Here is an 18,301-nt window from a genome sequence, read left to right as displayed (position 1 = left end):
CCTCTGCATGCAGCATTAAAAAGTAATCATTAAAAGAAGAAGAAAGAGGCCAGGGGAGCACATGTAGACAAGTGCATGAAGAGGAAATATCCAGGCTCAGGCATCCCTGCTGTTTTCTTTCATTTTCTTGTGAGCACAGGGGAATCTTGTCAACTCTTCCCACACTACAGCAGGAGAAAAGGAACAGTCAACCTGCTTCCCAATCCAGGTGCTTTGTGCTGAACAGAACCACGGAAGGTGACCCTTGAGATGCAAGAGGTTTCCAAATAGTTGATGAGCATCATACAACCATCAGAAGAGGTCAGTGATAAGAGGGTGAAAGCAATGTCTGAGCAAGATGAGCAAGGTCTGCCAGTATTAATGCTTATTACCTGGTTACATACTGAGATACTGATAGCAGCCAGCCCAACTCAGCTTTGAGCTGCATCAGCTAAAGCTCTGGAGAATAACTTCCCCTTTGGTAGCTCTGAAAGTCCCACAGGCTCTCTCTTCTTTCAGCGATCCATGAAACAAGATTCCTGGCCTTAGCTGTATAAAGCTTCTGGTCTGGGCTCCACTGAACCTCTGGGGAAGAAATAACTTACAGGGTATTCCAAACAACCCCAAGCCCCTGATCCAGACCTGAGAGAGTATATAGGATCCAAGAGGTGATGGTAGTATTAAGGAAAAGGGGGAAAACCACCCCTTTATTGAAGCTAAATTGAGAATTTGTGGAGAGAGGAGTCCCAGGAAACCAAATACTCAATGTTTAGAATTGAGGCCTGTCCCTGGCTCCCCATTTAGGTATGTTCTAAATTTCCACTTACTTGTCTGAAAGGAAAAATGAATACAAAGAGTAAAGCCTGGGGTTTATCCATCAATACTCAGGATGAAGAATACGTCCGTATGGATCTTGACATAAAAAAGGGAACATATTTTGTTTAAACATTTCATGCTCAGCTGCTCATTAGTTTTTAACCATAACCCTCTACAGTGCTGGCTCTCCCACTTTCATTTCATTGATGCTGGTGGTGTTGCCCTGAGTACGTTCACCATAAAACCTGACTTGCATTCATATTGCTTCTGCTTCCATCAAAATTCCAGCCAATTTTCTACTGAAATTGATGCAACTTCACAACTGAAAAGCTTTACTTCATACATTATAAATGGAACTGATGAGGATCCAAGTGTCAATTGGTGCCCATGTGAAATAATAAAAAAGAAAGGTCAGAAATTCTATTTCCAGATGCAGAAAATTCATGAGTGGATTTTTGAAGATCACAGAATCCCAGCCTGGTTTGTGTTGGAAGGGACCTTGAAGCTCCTCCAGCTCCAACCCCTGCCACGGGCAGGGACCCCTTCCACTGGAGCAGCTTGCTCCAAGCCCCTGTGTCCAACCTGGCCTTGAGCACTGCCAGGGATGGGGCAGCCACAGCTTCTCTGGGCAAAATGTGGAACACTGGACAACGGGGACCAGCATAGTGCAAAGCAACATGTGAGGAAACTACTAGAATAGCGCTGACACTAATCATAGAACAGTTAGGGATGGAAAGGACTTCAAGATCATCCAGTTCCAACCCCCCTGCAATGGGCAGAGACACCTCACACTAAACCATCTCACCCAAGGCTCCATCCAACCTGGACTTGAACACCACCTCTGTGCCTGGCAAAATCTTGGACCAGATTCTCCTGGAAGGCATGCTAAGGCACATGAAAATCAACAAAGTGCTTGGTGACAGCCAGCATGGCTTCACTAAGGGGAAATCCTGCCTGACCAATTTAGTGGCCTTCTATGATGGGGCTACAGAACTGATGAACAGGGGTAGAGCAGTTGATGTCATCTACCTGGACTTGTGCAAAGCGTTCAACACTGTCCCACACGACATTCTTGTCTCTAAATTGGAGAGACATCAATTTGATGGATGGACCACTCGGTGGATAAAGAACTGGCTGGATGGCTGCACACAACAAGTTGTGGTCAATGGCTCAATGTCCGGCTGGAGACCAGTAACGAGTGGTGTCCCTCAGGGATCAGTGTTGGGACCGGTCTTGTTCAACATCTTTGTCGCTGCCATGGACAGTGGGATTGAGTGCGCCCTCGGCAAGTTTGCCGATGACACCAAGCTGTGTGGTTTGGTTGATCCGCTGGAGGGAAGGAATGCCATCCAGAGGAACCTTGACACGCTTGTGAGGCACTTGGCCAGGGCAGCTGACAGCCTTCATCCCACCTTGCCCGAAGAGCTGGACTGAGAACAAGCGTCTGGTACAAAATGCGAGTTCATCAGGAAGAAACGACATATCAAGGAAACAACAAAGCACTTATTGTTTGCAGGCTGATCCCAGTGAGACAAGGACTTCAGAAGAAAGGAAAGGAGCTGAAAGTGCTTGAGTGTTCTTGGTATTATTAATGTGAAAACGCCTGTAGCAGCAAAGAGCTTCTTGGCCAGAAGAGGAAGGTGAGAGAGTCTAAGAAAAATCATATCTTACAATTTTATAAGAAGATCAAAGATTTGTTATCCTATAACAAATACCTTGTTCACATTTAACTGCTTCCTCTTTTCTAAAGCCAAATTCATCGTTAATTCACTTACACGAGCAAAATAGTATTCATGTAGTTCATACCGAATCCTTGGAAAGAAATAATTCCTCCTATTACAGTACTTTTGTTAAATGTACATATCTGTGGGCAGAAGAGGTTTCTTTTACCTGACAAGAGTAAATGGTTCTCACTGAGGCCGCTGTAGGCATAATTAATTGTGGCAGGAAGGCTGTTTCACATGCTGCCTAGATAAATCACACATTCAGGTACATGTCTTTATAATAAGGGTACCCTAAAAGCACAGATGAAATAAGAGCACCTCAATATTTCAAAAGCAAAGTTATTAAAGGTTTGATTCTGCCTTTGTCTACACCGAGCATCACCTTCACTGAGTGACGGGTGTCTCTTGACATCAGATAGATGTGAAACCAAGAGGGAAAAGTGTCAGGAGAACAGTAATGTAACCCAAAGCAATGGTTATAGAGTAAAGTTTGTGTACGTTTTCTTTTGCCAATCCATCAATACCTCAAGCAAAACCAAAAAACCCCATTAAGTCTTCAATTTTACTATTCTTTCAATATGTTTTCTACTTTTAATGAGTTCATTTTACTACTAGTTTGTAGCAGGGCAGTTTTCATGTATGTCTACTGTATACCCCAAAGCAATTATACTGTGAATAGGTTTTTACAAAATCACATGCAGAGGATACACAGCAACTGCTGATGCCAGAAAATAACCTGAAGCAGGAGAAAGTTAAGTCCTAGTAAATGGAGTAAAGAGATTACTCTAAGAGCAGCATTTTAAGTAATCTAATGCTGTTTTCTTCTCAAGAAAGTCCTTCTTCCACTAGGACAAGAATGAAACCTGCCACCTTGCCAGACAAATATTTACTTACCTAACTTAACATGATTCCTTCACATCCTGGAAAGGCAATTCACGTAACCCATTCAGCACAAGTCATGCCTCTCGATAAGAAGAAAAGACGTGTTTCATCTCTGGGCAACCAATTAAACTATACACTAACTTTGCAAGGTGCTGGGCACTCCACTCACAGTGGTTTCAGTGGGCAGTGAAGGTGACCAGCACCTTGCTATTTCAACCACAAACCGGTTCTCTGCACAGGAAAGCACCTTATCAGTTATATACATGGGGTACTTTCTCCTGCAATAGGAACAAACCAGAAATGTTTCTTCTAACAGCATTCAGTACCGTTTGATTATCAGGTCTTTTTTGATTCCACCTTTAATAAACAGCAATGCACTGATATTTAGTCATGAGCAGTAATAATCCAGTTACCTTGCTGCCACAGTATACCTCACACTTAAACACGCATAATTTGAGTAGGCACTAGGAACAAAAAAGCTTCCTTTCTGCCTTCTTTCACATGCTAATTGTCATGTTCATACAGCTGAGAAATTACATCAGGAGTCGCAGTGTGTGGAAAGCTCTTCCATGCTGTTTTGCCAGTACCCTTCAGTCCTGCCCTTCTGCATCCCTGTTATTCCAGCCTTTGCCCTCTCTTGAGCAGACGCTGCCAATTGCACTAAATTGGGTGGTGGTTTTGGAAGTGAACAAATTGGGACTAGAAAAAGACCCCAAGCTCATTTTCAATTTTGTTCTGAGCTCCTATTTGAACTCGAGTACTTAGGAAGGCAATAAATAGGCCAGGGCCATAGGGGAACAGCACTTGATGTACATTTGGGTCAGGGGCTACCGCTAGGATTTCTTTAGAAAGCCAGATGATATTATATTAAAAGGAAATTCAAAGCACAAAAAAGTTTTCTATGGAATATGGATTTTTTTGGCTAGTTGCCCACACGAGGACTGCTTAGCTACTACAGTAACAGTGCAACCAGCACTGAAAAATAGGCATCAATACTATTTAGAACAGTTTATCTTATCTAAGCATTTATATATTGTAAACACCTCCCCTAATGTCTCAGCTCGCGTTGTAAAATGGGTTCTCTACTTTTTTACTATTAATTTGTATGGAAAGAAAGTAAATGATGGAGGCCTTATACTTAAATCTATTCCTAGCAAAATCTGTATTTTAGTTTGTAGTAAATCAATAACAGCTTACCAACAGTTTCAGACTTTATCATTATTAGATAGAACCTTAAACTACAATAAATATTAGCCAAGTTTATTATAGTTGCAGTTAGGCAAAATAAATCTGTCCTTATTTTGTGTTTTTGCCTTGTCCCTTAGACGTGAAATGAAAATTCCTTTGTTGATTGTTTTTTATTTTACTGTTTTTTTTTTTTAATGGAGACTCCGTGAATATTTAAAAATCTAAAATGTTCTTAAATATTTTTAAACATATTAGAATACTTGTCCAGTATTTAAAGGGTGGCTACAGAGAAGATGGAGATTCCCTTTTTTACGAGGAGTCACCTGGAACAGACGAGGGGTGATGGGCACAAATCACCCTGAGAGAGACTCTGACTGGACACAAGAGGAAAATTTTTCCCAATCAAAACAATCAGCATTGGAATAACCTCCGCAGGGAAGTGGTGGATTCTCTAATATTGGATACTTTTAGGATTCAGCTGGACAGGGCGCTGGGACATCTAGTCTATGTCATGCTTTGCCTAGAAAGGTTGGACCAGATCTTGAGGCGCCTTCCACCCTGGGATTCTATGATAATCTTATGGATTTAGCTCAAGGTTGTTCTTTTCTCATAGAGGAGCTGTAAAGAATTTATGTTAGAATGGGCAAAGCTGAAGGAATTGTTTGTTTGCTTAGACTGGGAGGCAAACAGGTTTATGTGCGGCTCCTGGCATCAGGCATGCAGGAAAGCATTCAGCCCGCAGGGTATCGTTTTAGTGGATTTGCTCCCACAGAAGCTTCCTCACTAAATTTTCATGAAGAAAATGTTTAAAAGTAAAACCTTAATAATTTCAGCTGGAATTCCTGGAGCACCAAGAACAAGCCTCAAGCCCCACCTTTAGGAGAATAATGAAGCGTTGTTATCACAGATATACCCAAGTTATCTGGTGGGACAATATATAACATGAACCGATATACATTCTTGACATGTGTGACCAAGGTCTGGATACAAGTTTTCCACATGTCTTTGCAGATATTTTGTCATCTCTTTATTTTAGAGAGCTTCACTTGCTTCTTTGTAAAAGAACTTTTAAGGACAATGCAGAATTATTAGCATGTGAAGCACCTTTATGTTAATTGCTGAAGCTTCTACATCTCTACCTGGACAGCATCGTGCCTATGAGCCTATGTTGGACAGAAAGCTGCACTCACCTTGTCAGACCTCAACAATCTGCAGTCAGAGGCAGCAGCAACACATGGGTGTGCAACTCTTGGTGTATCACAGGTAGCAAGGCCCACTGAAAATCAACTCTTTTGCTTGATAATAAGGGTACAGCATGCAAAAAGCACCAATTATTGGAGTGAATACAAGAAGTTTTGGCTTAGACTAACAGCCATAGCATCCCCCAGCAGAAAAATGGCATAAAAACTTGCCAAGGAAACACCTGCACTGAGACCTGCTGTGTCCTTCACTTGTAATAAACATCAGAATTTACTTACAAAATGGTTAAAGTGAAACACAATTGCATGAAACACAGCTACTGGTTAAATGCAGAAACATTTGGGTTGATCACACCTTCAAAGAGGACACAGGATGCACTGGTATACATTAAGTATTTTAAAGTAGTATTATCCAGTTCTAATAATAGGATGACAAAGAGTTTGGGGGAGAAATGAAGACTTCACTAACTCTTATTACAGTTTACTGTACTCGGAATATGAGCAGACCTCTTCATTTTCCTTTTTTGTGTTTTAATTTAAGCTTCATTGTCAGCCAATTAAAAAGTGAATGGATAAAACCTAGCAACTGCGAATCAGGCTCTCTTTTGTGAGCAAGGACATTTATTCGTTTGAAACTAATTTACTTGCAATCAGGTTATGTGACAGAAAACACTCAAGCTGCATCTGAGTGTCCTTTCTCTGCACAGTTGTTGTGCAACTGAAGCTACATCAGGATTCAAATGAACTCAGTTATTTGAGTTGAACAAATCACTGCCCGGAGAACCTACATGTAAATATCACACGACTGGTTACCCACTGCAACTCCCAGTGACTGGGACAGCATTAACTCCCATTATTTCTCAATCACACCATTTAAAGTGATTTCCAGTAAAGGCTATTACATGGCCTTGAACCAGCATAATATACACCTATTTTGTACACTGAAAAAAAAAGACTTTTCTGTCTTCATTCCCTAAGGCAAATGTATTTCCTCTTTCCTGCTCCTTTTCACATGGGAACTGCTCTTTTCAAAGCATTTGGAAAGAAAGGAAAAAGACCTGGAAAAAAGGTATTACTTTCAGAGAGATATTGCAAAGTTCTTAACGTTTGTACTCTAATCTCTTTATTACTAGATCATCTGTGTCGCCTTTTTGTTCTGGGTATATGTACAGGTGTGAGAACAAGAAAAAGCTAATAAAACCCAACCAAGCTTTATCATTTTGGGTTGGAATTTAACAGGAACTTCAGAATGGGAGGCACAGGAGGGATGTGCGCTGTGGAGGTGAACAAAGCCACCCCAGCCACTTCTTTTGCGCTCAGTAGCAACGTTTAACCCCGGCGTCTTAAAGGATGATGCTCACAAATAGGCTTAAGCCATGTATTCAATTCTGCTCAACTACTGGTGTGAAATTTTAATCAAAAAACTGGAGAGCTCATTCAAAAAAGAAATTAGTGGGAAAAAAAAACCCCAACTTTGGTCGTCTCTCATCAGTGAAAACTGATTTAGTTATGCAAATTACTGCTATGAATATTAAACCACTGATGAAAGGTTTTTAATGAAGGGATCTTTTGTTTTGGAAATGCAAGGGTATATGCTTTAATTTCTTGCTAATTTACTGTTCTTTGATAATGTTCGCATTTTCCCCAAAGTGACTTCACTGATGGGTTTAATACTGTGAATAGAACTACAGGCCAACAATACTGGTTTTGACAAGCCTTCCCCTGTGTAACTATAGATCATGATTTGCAGCCCCTTATGCACAATTCTATTAGGGTGAATTTTGTCTACAGGGCTTTCCATGAAATGAATTCTCATTTTAATGTTAGCCTCCTGCAGTTTTTAATTTTTAATCTGTAATATGAAATTGCAAATTTCACAAACATCATTTGAAAAAGCCACTAGGACAGAACCGAATGCCAAAGTTTACATATTGCCTAATTAGACTGTTATGAGAAGCAGCTTATCAATGTCAAGCCAAAGATCATCAAAAAATCCAATTACTAATTTGAAAAACACATATATTTATAGGCTCATTTTGTTTCATTTGCATCCGATTAGCTTAATAATTGTTTAAAAATTGTATTAAGGTTAATAACGTTGGTTCACTTTGCAGCACACCTGGGCTGCCAAAGCGGTTTAGCAATTGAGTGGGCTACCCCACCGAAACTCAGGCTCAGTTGCATTCTTTCCCATCATAAAGCACAGAGAACGCGTAACTCAAGTGACAAAGCAATTTTAAATAGGTAAAGGTATTAAATCTGCTTACTAGCTGTCTCTCTTTACATCTGTGCTACGCTCAAATGCTAAGGAGGAAAGATTGGATCCACGCGGGCTCTCACGGACCTTTCTTGAGGACTCGCCTCATTTTCCAATGCAGTAGGTTGTGTCTTGCAAGAGACAGCCAAAATCTGCTTTGATAGCCTAACAGAGTGTAGGATTAATCCTTTAACCCTTTAAAAGGATATGGCTTTTTAAAAGTTGGCATGAAAGGGGAACAACAGCATGCAATGCAAAGGGGTTTTCTCTTTAGAGTCAACTTAAGTGAAACTTCAAAAGTTTACATCTGTAATTATAGGTCTGTGAAATAGGTGTTCTGATTGGGCTCTATGACTTTAAAGGTCTTTTCCAAACTAAATGACCTATGAAATAGGTGCCTTATCTAACATCACTTCACAATTTTAAGTCATGAGAAAGGCTTGTCACTCTCCTGTTCCTCCCTGATGTTGCATTGGTGTTGTCTTGAGAAAACACAGTAGCTTGTCAAGAGGGAGCTGCAGAGCCTATGGACAATACTGGTTCTACAGACCAACAGGTACACCTATGGGCAAAAACAAGCTGGGAACTGTGGAGTGGGATGGTGGTGTCCATTTTTCATAGGGTGATATGAACAGGCCTCTTCTCAATGCAGCAAACAAGCAGCTTTTGCCCTGAAACTCAAAAGTCAAACTTGGTCTGTGATTTCCCTTATTGAAATGGGAGCACGGTTACGAAGGACCATCTTTTGCCTGGGGACACTAGACTTTCCCTTTAGTTAATGGAAAGAAGTAGGCTTCTCTAGAGGGCGAATGAGAGCAGAAACCCAAGCTTACGTGCCCTGGAGGAACTGCCATGTCTCTGCTGACTACATAGGGACCTTGGGAGACAACTCTCAGGATGATCAAATTAGTCTTTCTGCCTGCCTCATTCCCTAATTGGCATTAGCTATAGCAACTAATGAACAATGTATAGCTTAACAAAGGAAGCACACAGTGGAAAAGAAGGAAAATTAGCTGGTGCTAATTGGTGGTCTTGACTTTGCTGATAGTAATCACACACTCTTTAAGAGGAGGGCTAAAAAGTAAGGCACGCAGACTACAGTGTGTATATATATATCTATATCTATATATAGGCACGAGAGTGTATATATATATATGTATATATAATTAAACAAGTCTAGCTTGTAAATTGACAGACTTGAACTTCAACAGATAAAAGTTGGTTTTTCACCTGACTAGCTACTAGACTGATGGAAGTCTCAGTTTTTGCTTTAAACTTAGTTTCAGGCTTTGGTTGAAAAACCTGCTCTCGGTGAGTTCAATTCAAACGAATTTGGCCCTTAACTTGTCTGATGTGTGCTTTCTGACAAAATGAGCTGGGTGACCCTCCTGTAGGCTTTTTCCATTTCCTATTATTTAAAAATAGGTCATTCTGAGCTTTATGAACATATGCAAAATATTAATTACAAAGTTCAAGCAATGCAGTAGTTAGCTTGTGGAGTACCTTCTCTCTCTCAAAGCAAAGCAAGGATTTATGGCAGCATGCTTTGCTTCAGAGATTTATGTGATAAATGCTCTTAGGTGGTTCAGGAAAACCCTGTCTTTAAATACAATTTACAGCTCTAATTGGCTGATTTTTAGGAAAACTTACTTGACTTTCTTAAGGTCCTGCATCTCTTCCTGGTATTTATGAACGCTGCATTTAAAGATACTGCTAGAGTTGCAAAACTAAGCATAGAAGGAAAAGATGTAGATGCAACCCCCCATGAAGCTACCAAAAGAGACTATCAGAAGCTAATTTCCACCCCATACAGTAGGCAATTAGATTTCCTTATATTCTTATGTATTCATAGAGCAACCTGCAAAAAGCTCTTAATTACATAACACCCCAGTTTCTAATCCACCACACTTGCACTTCTAAAAGTATGTTGTTTAGTAGAAAATGTGATCTTCCCACTTAAGAAAATAATAGTAAGAAAATTAAATCTGAAAGCTAAATATTATAATTCAATTGTTTTCTTAGAAATAAATGTGCATTCAAAAATACTTCTCGAGATGGCTGCAAATGTGTCCAGTCTTTTTACCTCCAACTATCAGTGGTGAAAAAATGGTACATTTCCGAAAATCACAGCTTTTTGCTTAATGAAAGAGTTTCTTTACCTTAGAACCCCAGCCTGCGGAAAGCAGCATGCTTTCTCCTTTCAGAAAAGACAAGACTTTGGACTACACCATTACTAAGAGATCTCATCTAGGACAACAGGATTCAACTTCTAAATTCAGGCAGACAAACATACAAAGTCCTATCACACGGTGCTTTACTCAAGAGAAACAGAACAGAATCACAGCATCAGAGAATCTCAGCCTGGTTTGGGTTGGAAGAGACCTTAAAGCTCATCCAGTTCCAACCCCTGCCACAGACAGGGACACCTTCCACTAGAGCAGCTTGCTCCAAGCCGCTGTGTCCAACCTGGCCTTGAGCACTGCCAGGGATGGGGCAGCCACAGCTTCTCTGGGCACCCTGTGCCAGCGCCTCAGCACCCTCACAGGGAAGAGCTTCTGCCTAAGAGCTCATCTCAGTCTCCCCTCTGGCAGGTTCAAGCCATTTCCCCTTGTCCTTTTGTCCTTACAGGCCATTATTGAACAGTGAACTAATGTAGACCAGTGCCTCTTCAGCTTTCTTGTCAGCCCCTTTAGCTATTATTTAGGCATTATCATACCTTTACTGTTCTTTCCTTTCAGTGGAAAAAATATTTGTGTGTACATTAAAACAGCAACCCAAGAAACTATTGTGTCTGCTCAAGCACTGAAACTTGATTAAACTTCTCTTTCAAAGTATTGCAGTTCAGTGACCCCAGCTCTCTGGCAAAGCTTAGACATTTGGGCTGAGGATCTCCATCAGCAGCGTATTTCAAACTGCTGTTCTGAAGTCTGAATAGGCAGTTTTTGTTCCTAAACACTTAAGAGTGAGACTTTGCTCAGACAGGTTTTGTTTTAAATATCCATACATCTTAAGGAGGTAACACAAGCCACAAGGTATTTTTTACCAAGATTTCTGGTTTGATTACTTAAGTTTTAGTATCATACTATAAGCTTTAAGTAGTCATTTTATCCATGCAATTTTAATAGCACCTTATTAAAATCAGAAAAAAAAAATATAAACTGTTGTCAATATTTCTTCCTTAATATACATAGCCACAGAAATGTGTATGCCAAATCGCTTAGATTTCTTCTGAGTTTGACTAAAATACTTCCAGACACTCTAGGTTGACAAGGACAAGGTGATCCTGAATTCTGACGCTCAACATCAGACGTGACTGGATACCGAAGTGCTTTGTTCCCTTCCTGTGCCTACCCTGAAGTCTGGACTCCGACTGTAGGTCTCCGAGTTCATAAGGCATCTTAACAGGGAATATAATTTTCAATTAACTTTCTACACTCTTAAATGGTACAACGCCTTCTTTTTCTAATTTTCACATAAAGATCTGCAGTTTGCAATAGCTTATGATTGCATTTGCCACAGGTTTTAAAACTCTCCTATCAAAACTGGTTAGATACTGAAACACTTCATATCCATTTCTTGTTAAAACTGGTACTTTGCCATTAGAGATAGTACGTTTTACTCATTATTACTTCTGCCAGCTATCCTGTAGATGCTGTGGCCACCAAACATCATTTTTGGACTGTAAAGGTGTATTTTAGCCATCACTAGCCTGCACTCTACCGGAATTTAAAAGTGCTTCTTGATAATGTGGACTACGTTAATATGGTTACCTTAATACCTTGCTTAAACTCATTAAAATAAATAAAAAAATCATGTTTGCAATACCAAAGATCAGATCAATATTTTTTATTGAGTTTTCCAACACACTGATGTTATTCTAATTACTGGTGTTAACGCCTACTGCTATTTTCTTTATCATACAGATGTCTTAGTGAGGAAAAGTAGTGATGATACTGCTTGTCACAACTGACAGGTACTAAAACACCCAAGAGGCACAAATATGCGTGTGAGCCATAAAATCGGATTAGTCTGCGTCTGGGGTACCATAAAAAGCTAGGAGATGACCCAATACACGTGATAGTTAAAACTCTCCTTGGGTTTTCATTTCCTTTTTTTAGTGCTATGAAAGGAAAGGTTACTTCACAAGATGTTCCTCAAGCTGATTGCCTCCACAAATTCCAGCCTTTGAAGCGCACGTACCTAGTTGCAAGCCAGAGAATATTCACTAATTATGACTTTTGGAGTTGCATGTAACCTCACATGCAGTTTTTTACAAGGGTGGCAGTCCCACCTGTCTCCAGGTTTTTTGTGATCTCCTCTGAGTACCAGCCATAAATTATATTCCGAAGAAACAGGAAAGGAAGCTGAAGTGGGAATCTATGGAGACAACATCCTCCAAGATCATCAATTACCTGATATCTTTTAATCTTTGAGAATTGCCTCCATCAGATCCCAGCCTCTGGGAAATTATCAAACCTGACAGTGTTTATGATGCAGCTTCAAGGTTAACAACGACAATCATACCGCTCTCTCAAAATAGCATCGCACCTCAGTGTCAAGTCAGGAGAGGAATACCATGGAAAGATACCAATTAAAAGGTGGAAAACTCAAACCAACACAAGTTTTCTTTCCACACCTCATGTAATTCAGCAGCTGATCTTGTTGCCATGAAACTTATTCAGGCCAAGAACTTGCAGCACTCTGAAAGGATATTGGATGTGAAAGAGAATGTCAAGAACAGAAAGATCTGGGGCATTGATTACAATGCAGGTTTGAAATATTAAAATCCAGTTTTGTTGTCAGGAATTTTTTGAAGGCTTTTAAACCCTTCATGACAATCAAGTTGCTTTTTCAACCTTATTATTGTAATGGAACTAGAAAGTCCATATATTTTTAATAAGTGCGGAGATTAGAGTATATGCATAGGTTCCCACAGTGAACTAATGCAGACCAGTGACAATCGACAGACAGCAGCAAAAATGCCATCAAAAGGATGTTCATGTTAATACCCCCAGAAAAGTAACATCTCCTGCTTAAATAATAGATACCCTGGAGGTATTTTAAAGAGGTACAGATGTGGCATTTAGGGACACGGTTTAGTGTTGGACTTGGCAGTGCTGGGTTAACAGTTGGTCTTGATGATCTTAAAGGTCTTTTCCAACCTGAATGATTCTATGATTTGAAATAGCATCAGATTAACTCTCTCTATTGAAAACAAGATTTAAAGATTTATTTCTTCTCTATTAGTGTTTTAAGATTACTTAAAAAATCCAAATAGTGAATTGACTAAAGCCCATACTTAGAATCATAGAATAGTTAGGGTTGGAAAGGACCTTAAGATCATCAAGTTCCAACCCCCCTGCCATGGGCAGGGACACCTCGCACTAAACCATCTCACCCAAGGCTTCGTTCAACCTGGCCTTGAACACTGCCAGGGATGGAGCATTCACAACCTCCCTGGGCAACCTATTCCAGTGCCTCACCACCAATAGACTTAGAAGGCAATAGTTTTGTGGCCACATTTAATAAAGTATTACTATGCTCTTAAACACAAAACCAAGCCAGAAATTGTCTGTCTGTATATTCACCATCTTACTATCCATGTGAGATTTTATTTCAATCGAATGCAAAGTAACAGCTACACTTGGATTAGTTTTTCATAATGTAATATTGAAATATATCACACTGAAAACAAAAAGGCCTGCATACTACTTGGCACCACTTAGCTGTTCTTTATTCCTCTTTCTTTGGTCTAAAGTGAACGTGCTTTTGATGAGAAGGCTGATTGTTATGGATTTGGGTTTTATGTTACCTGACCATGGATGTTCACCACTACTACTTACTATTTATTCTCTATTGCCTTTTTTCCCCCTCTATAATCATACTTTAAATAGATTTTTACATATAAAAATACATAGATATGTACACATAAAAACACATAAATACACACATACCCATGGTTAACACTAAGCACATTTTTATGCATCTCTAAAACCCAAAGTCACTATGAAAAGAACATGAAAAGTGAATGGTTTTTACCATCATCAAGCAAAAGCTTTCTAGGATCAAAGAAGTAAACACAGTGAGGCACAGATAGAAACTTAAATCAATTCTTTCAAAATTCACAATCAAAACATCCTAGGTAGGTGGACAAGCAGTACACTATCTGGGACAGCACTGCTATACTGCAGACAGACACATTACAGCAACATCTGCCTGACACAAAGATCCCTCCTCATCTAAGAACTGCAAAAACTCTTCCAACACTAGAGATCAGCCCTTAATCCAGCTTTAATATTCACATTATCCCCTTTAAAAATCATACAAATGTTTCTTTAAATGAAATACAAACTGTTCTTCCAACAGTACACCAATAAATTTGGTTGCATCTTTGCTACAATCACTTATAACTCATACATGGGGTAGAAAATGACAGTGTAAACTCACATCCCAAAGGTAAGTTGAGGTAGTTGATAGCTATAAACATCTCCTCCCAGAATATTTTACAGTTTATATCAAGTAGGAACATTGTAGCATCACTGAACTCTTTTAATGTAGTTTCAACTTTCTGCACAGGGATCCTTGGTTTTCCCTGAAATATTTACTTGTCATAAGAGTTAGAACAACAGCCCATTTTTCAGAAGCCACTTTGTCATGATGAAACTATTGCAGTTTGTATTCCCTAAGGACCCCACCACCCATTTGGAGTTCATTTTCTGGTTCCCAACAGGTTGCATAGAAAAGAAAGTCCCAAGTGCTTTACCTGATCTCTCTATCTGCCCAGCTGCTTTCATCTTCTGTCAGGATGACCAAAAGTAGGTCTATTAGGAAAAGCAAAAACCCTACCAGAAGCAAATTTAAAAGAGACAGGAATGAGGCACCATCAGTTCATAGCATCCTAGAATCCCAGGTGGGAAGGGACCTCAAAGATCACCTGGTCTAACCTTACTAAGTAAAGCATGACCTACACTAGATGTCCCAGCACCCTGTGTAAATAAATATTAACAGTGTCCAATGCTGCTGAAACTACCTTGGGGATATTATTTCAGTGGCTGGTTGTTCTCACTGAGAAAGTTTCCTCTTCTGCCCAGTTGGAATACCCCCAGAAGTAACTTGCACCCATCACCCCTCATCTTTTCCACGTGTCTCCTTGTAAAAAAGGAAAAGTTCTTCTTTACTGACGCATAATAAGCAATCCCAAGAAATACTATGGTAAAAACAGTGAATCAGTTCACTGCCACACAGAAATCAAATATATATCAAGTATTAATTACACAGTGTCCTAAGAAACAGGTAAACTGAAATAACAAAGCAATACTTACTTGTACTGGAACTAGCTGTAAAAAGTGCATTTCATTCAGCTGCATTTCACTCAGCCAGAAAACAGCTGAAAGATTTAAATAACTCATAGCTTAGATTCTAATCCACATACAAATTCCATCTAAATTTGTATTTAATGTTGAGCATTGCTTTCACTGGAGATCTTGACATGGGAATGTAAATCCTTATTTAACTATTTTCTCCCTAAGGTCACATACACATCAACTCAAAGCAATTCTCCGAGGTCTTCTGAAGATTCATAAACTCATCACTTCATCTGGATCACAGGTTCTAGCACTTCTCCCAGAGGTTTGCAGGGTGCTCCTGTGTGATTTGAGAAATGCTGCTGGTTGCTGGACACTTCCAGGCAGAACTGGGGCAGGAATTAAACTTTCCTCCCTCCGGCCTATTATTTTACTAACTGGGAATAAATAATTAACAAACCATGAAGGAAATGTTCTCTATACATTAGCAAGGCAGAATCTGAACATCCTTCTACACTGGAAAAATATCTATATTAAAGATGTGATTTGATAATCATACTTTACATACCATAGAAAACAAAGGATTTCAGGGGGTTGAGGATCAGGGTGGGTATGGGATGGATAAATGAATAATGTTGCAATGATCACACATTATCCAGAAAGACCATTCTTTTGATCGATCTGTAGCACCAATAAAGTACATAGCATCTACTGATGAGAATAAACATATTTAAAAACTAGTCAGACCAGAATTGTTCACTATTTCTGTTGAAAAGAACAGGAATAAGATACTGAGTATGTAGGAAAGTGAAGGGAAGCCTTCCACTAGAGCAGGTTGCTCCAAACTCTGTCCAACCTGGCCTTTAACACTGCCAGTGATGGGGCACCCACAGCTCCTCTCTGTCAGTGCTCACTTTCTAAATTAGAGAAGATGGTTTAGGACACTGAAATTTTAAGAAACAGCTGCATGTTATGCAATTAAAAATGGAGCATTATCTCACAGAGCAACAGCTTTCAGCACTCTTTTCTGTTGTTGTTTTGGAAGAACAGTCTCAGCCTCTGCCTTAAGATTTTGATTTATCTTTAGGCCAGAAATTACTGCCCTGAACACCTAGAATAATGTTAGAGGCTGAAAAAAGGTGCAGCCACTTCTAGGCACTTGCTTCTCTCATAAAACTGGGTACTTACATCAACAGCCTCAAGAGGTTAAAACATTGCTGTATTTCCTCTTTATATCCACATTTCATAGCAGGTTTTACCCAGTCCAAATGAGGAGAGCTTGCAGTATTTATGCAATCAGGACACGTAGCAGCAAAAACTTTATGGTTCAGTGAAATCTAAATAAGAAAGCTGAGCAGCAGTTGAGCAGAAACACCAAGTTCTAAGCAGAAACCTTTGTTCTGATGTATCAAATACTGAACAGAATAGCAAAAAGATATAAATGATTTCTTGAGGAGTTGAATGCCAAGGAAAAGAAGTACTCCATACAGAAATGTCCTCTGCAAGATAAGATACACAGATTAGTACAGTGGCACATACACAAGAGTAGCACAGCAGTGTACTCCAACTCATCTACCTTGATATCATGCTCAGCAGGTCATGTTCTCTGCACACTGTCACTTACTCCTGTGCATTGCTAGCTCTTCCCTTTGTTCTCTGCTGTAGACAACGACCCTATTTTCCATCAGGCATCCCAACAGAATGTCAGACACTAGGAAAAAAAAGAGTAAGAAATGATACATCAGCGATAACAACACTAACCTTCCACTTAGCACAACTTTCAAATACAAACATAGCTTAAGGATTCAAAGTTACTGCAGTGTCTGCAACACTTGGGTGCTACAGGGTTTTTTTAAACTTCTTAATATGCCACTGAAATGCACTGCTTCAGTTGTGACAAGACAGATGAAGCCACATGACCTAAAAGTTAGGGAGATCCCAAGTCCTGCGCCACAGACCCATGGGTAGAGATATTACTCACATCTGGAAGGCTGAAATCAAAGCTGCAAAAACCAATCCTCAACCCTAAAGCAATAACCACCATCAAGTGCTGACTCTAATCACAGAAAAAGGTTTGGGAGGAATCGACCATCACAGGTCCTGGTCAGTGGAAATCATGCAACTATGGTAGAGCAAACACATGCAGGAATTAATAGAGCTAGCTTGAAAATATGACCAGATCTACAGCATATTACATTTAGATACACACATGACAATTGAAGCATAGAAAGGACTGCCTTATAACAGGATAAAATGACCAAAGCACGTAAAAGAACTATGGATATGGATACAGCACATTCCAAAAAAACCCACCTCAACTAAAAAGATATCTTACCATATCTGAACTCTGAACATCTGGACAGCATCCAGTGCACTGCTTCCTTAATCTGACTGTTTTGGGCTTTAAAGAAAGAGAACCCACAGGGCTGACTAACATGAACTCACCTGAAGAAAGGGCCGTTCATTATCATCCCCCAATAGAAGAGCTGACAAGAACATCCAAACATAGCATCCAAGTGCCCTTCTGTAGAAACAGCTGTAACTCGTCTTAGACTACACAAAAGTGCAATTGTAGTCTTTAAACTGCACAAAACTTCAGATGAGTTTCCTCCCTTTCTGCACTTGACACAGCAACAGGAAGCCACAGGCCTTAAGGACAATCACAGGCTATTACCATGCAGTCACTCATCTCTAAAATTCACCTCCAAATTACACTGGTTACTCACAGTAATTGCAACTTCAGGAAAAGGACCTCCATCACCACCCCATACACTCACCAGTCCCGTGTCTCCTCAGCTCAGCGCTTGCTCACACGTGGAAGTGCTGCAGCATCCAGATGTGTGTACAGAAGTGCCTGTGCTGCAGAAGACCCACCTTCAAAACCATGCCATGGAGCTGGAGAATGAATCTTTGAAGCAGAATCACAGAATCAACCAAGTTGGAAAAGACCTT

This window comes from Neopsephotus bourkii, unplaced genomic scaffold, assembly GCF_033783945.1.
Source record: "Neopsephotus bourkii isolate Nb327-2 ecotype Australia unplaced genomic scaffold, CSIRO-AGI_Nbou_v1 NB_274, whole genome shotgun sequence".
Taxonomy (NCBI): Eukaryota; Metazoa; Chordata; class Aves; order Psittaciformes; family Psittacidae; genus Neopsephotus; species Neopsephotus bourkii.
Note: the sequence above shows the minus strand (reverse complement) of the source record.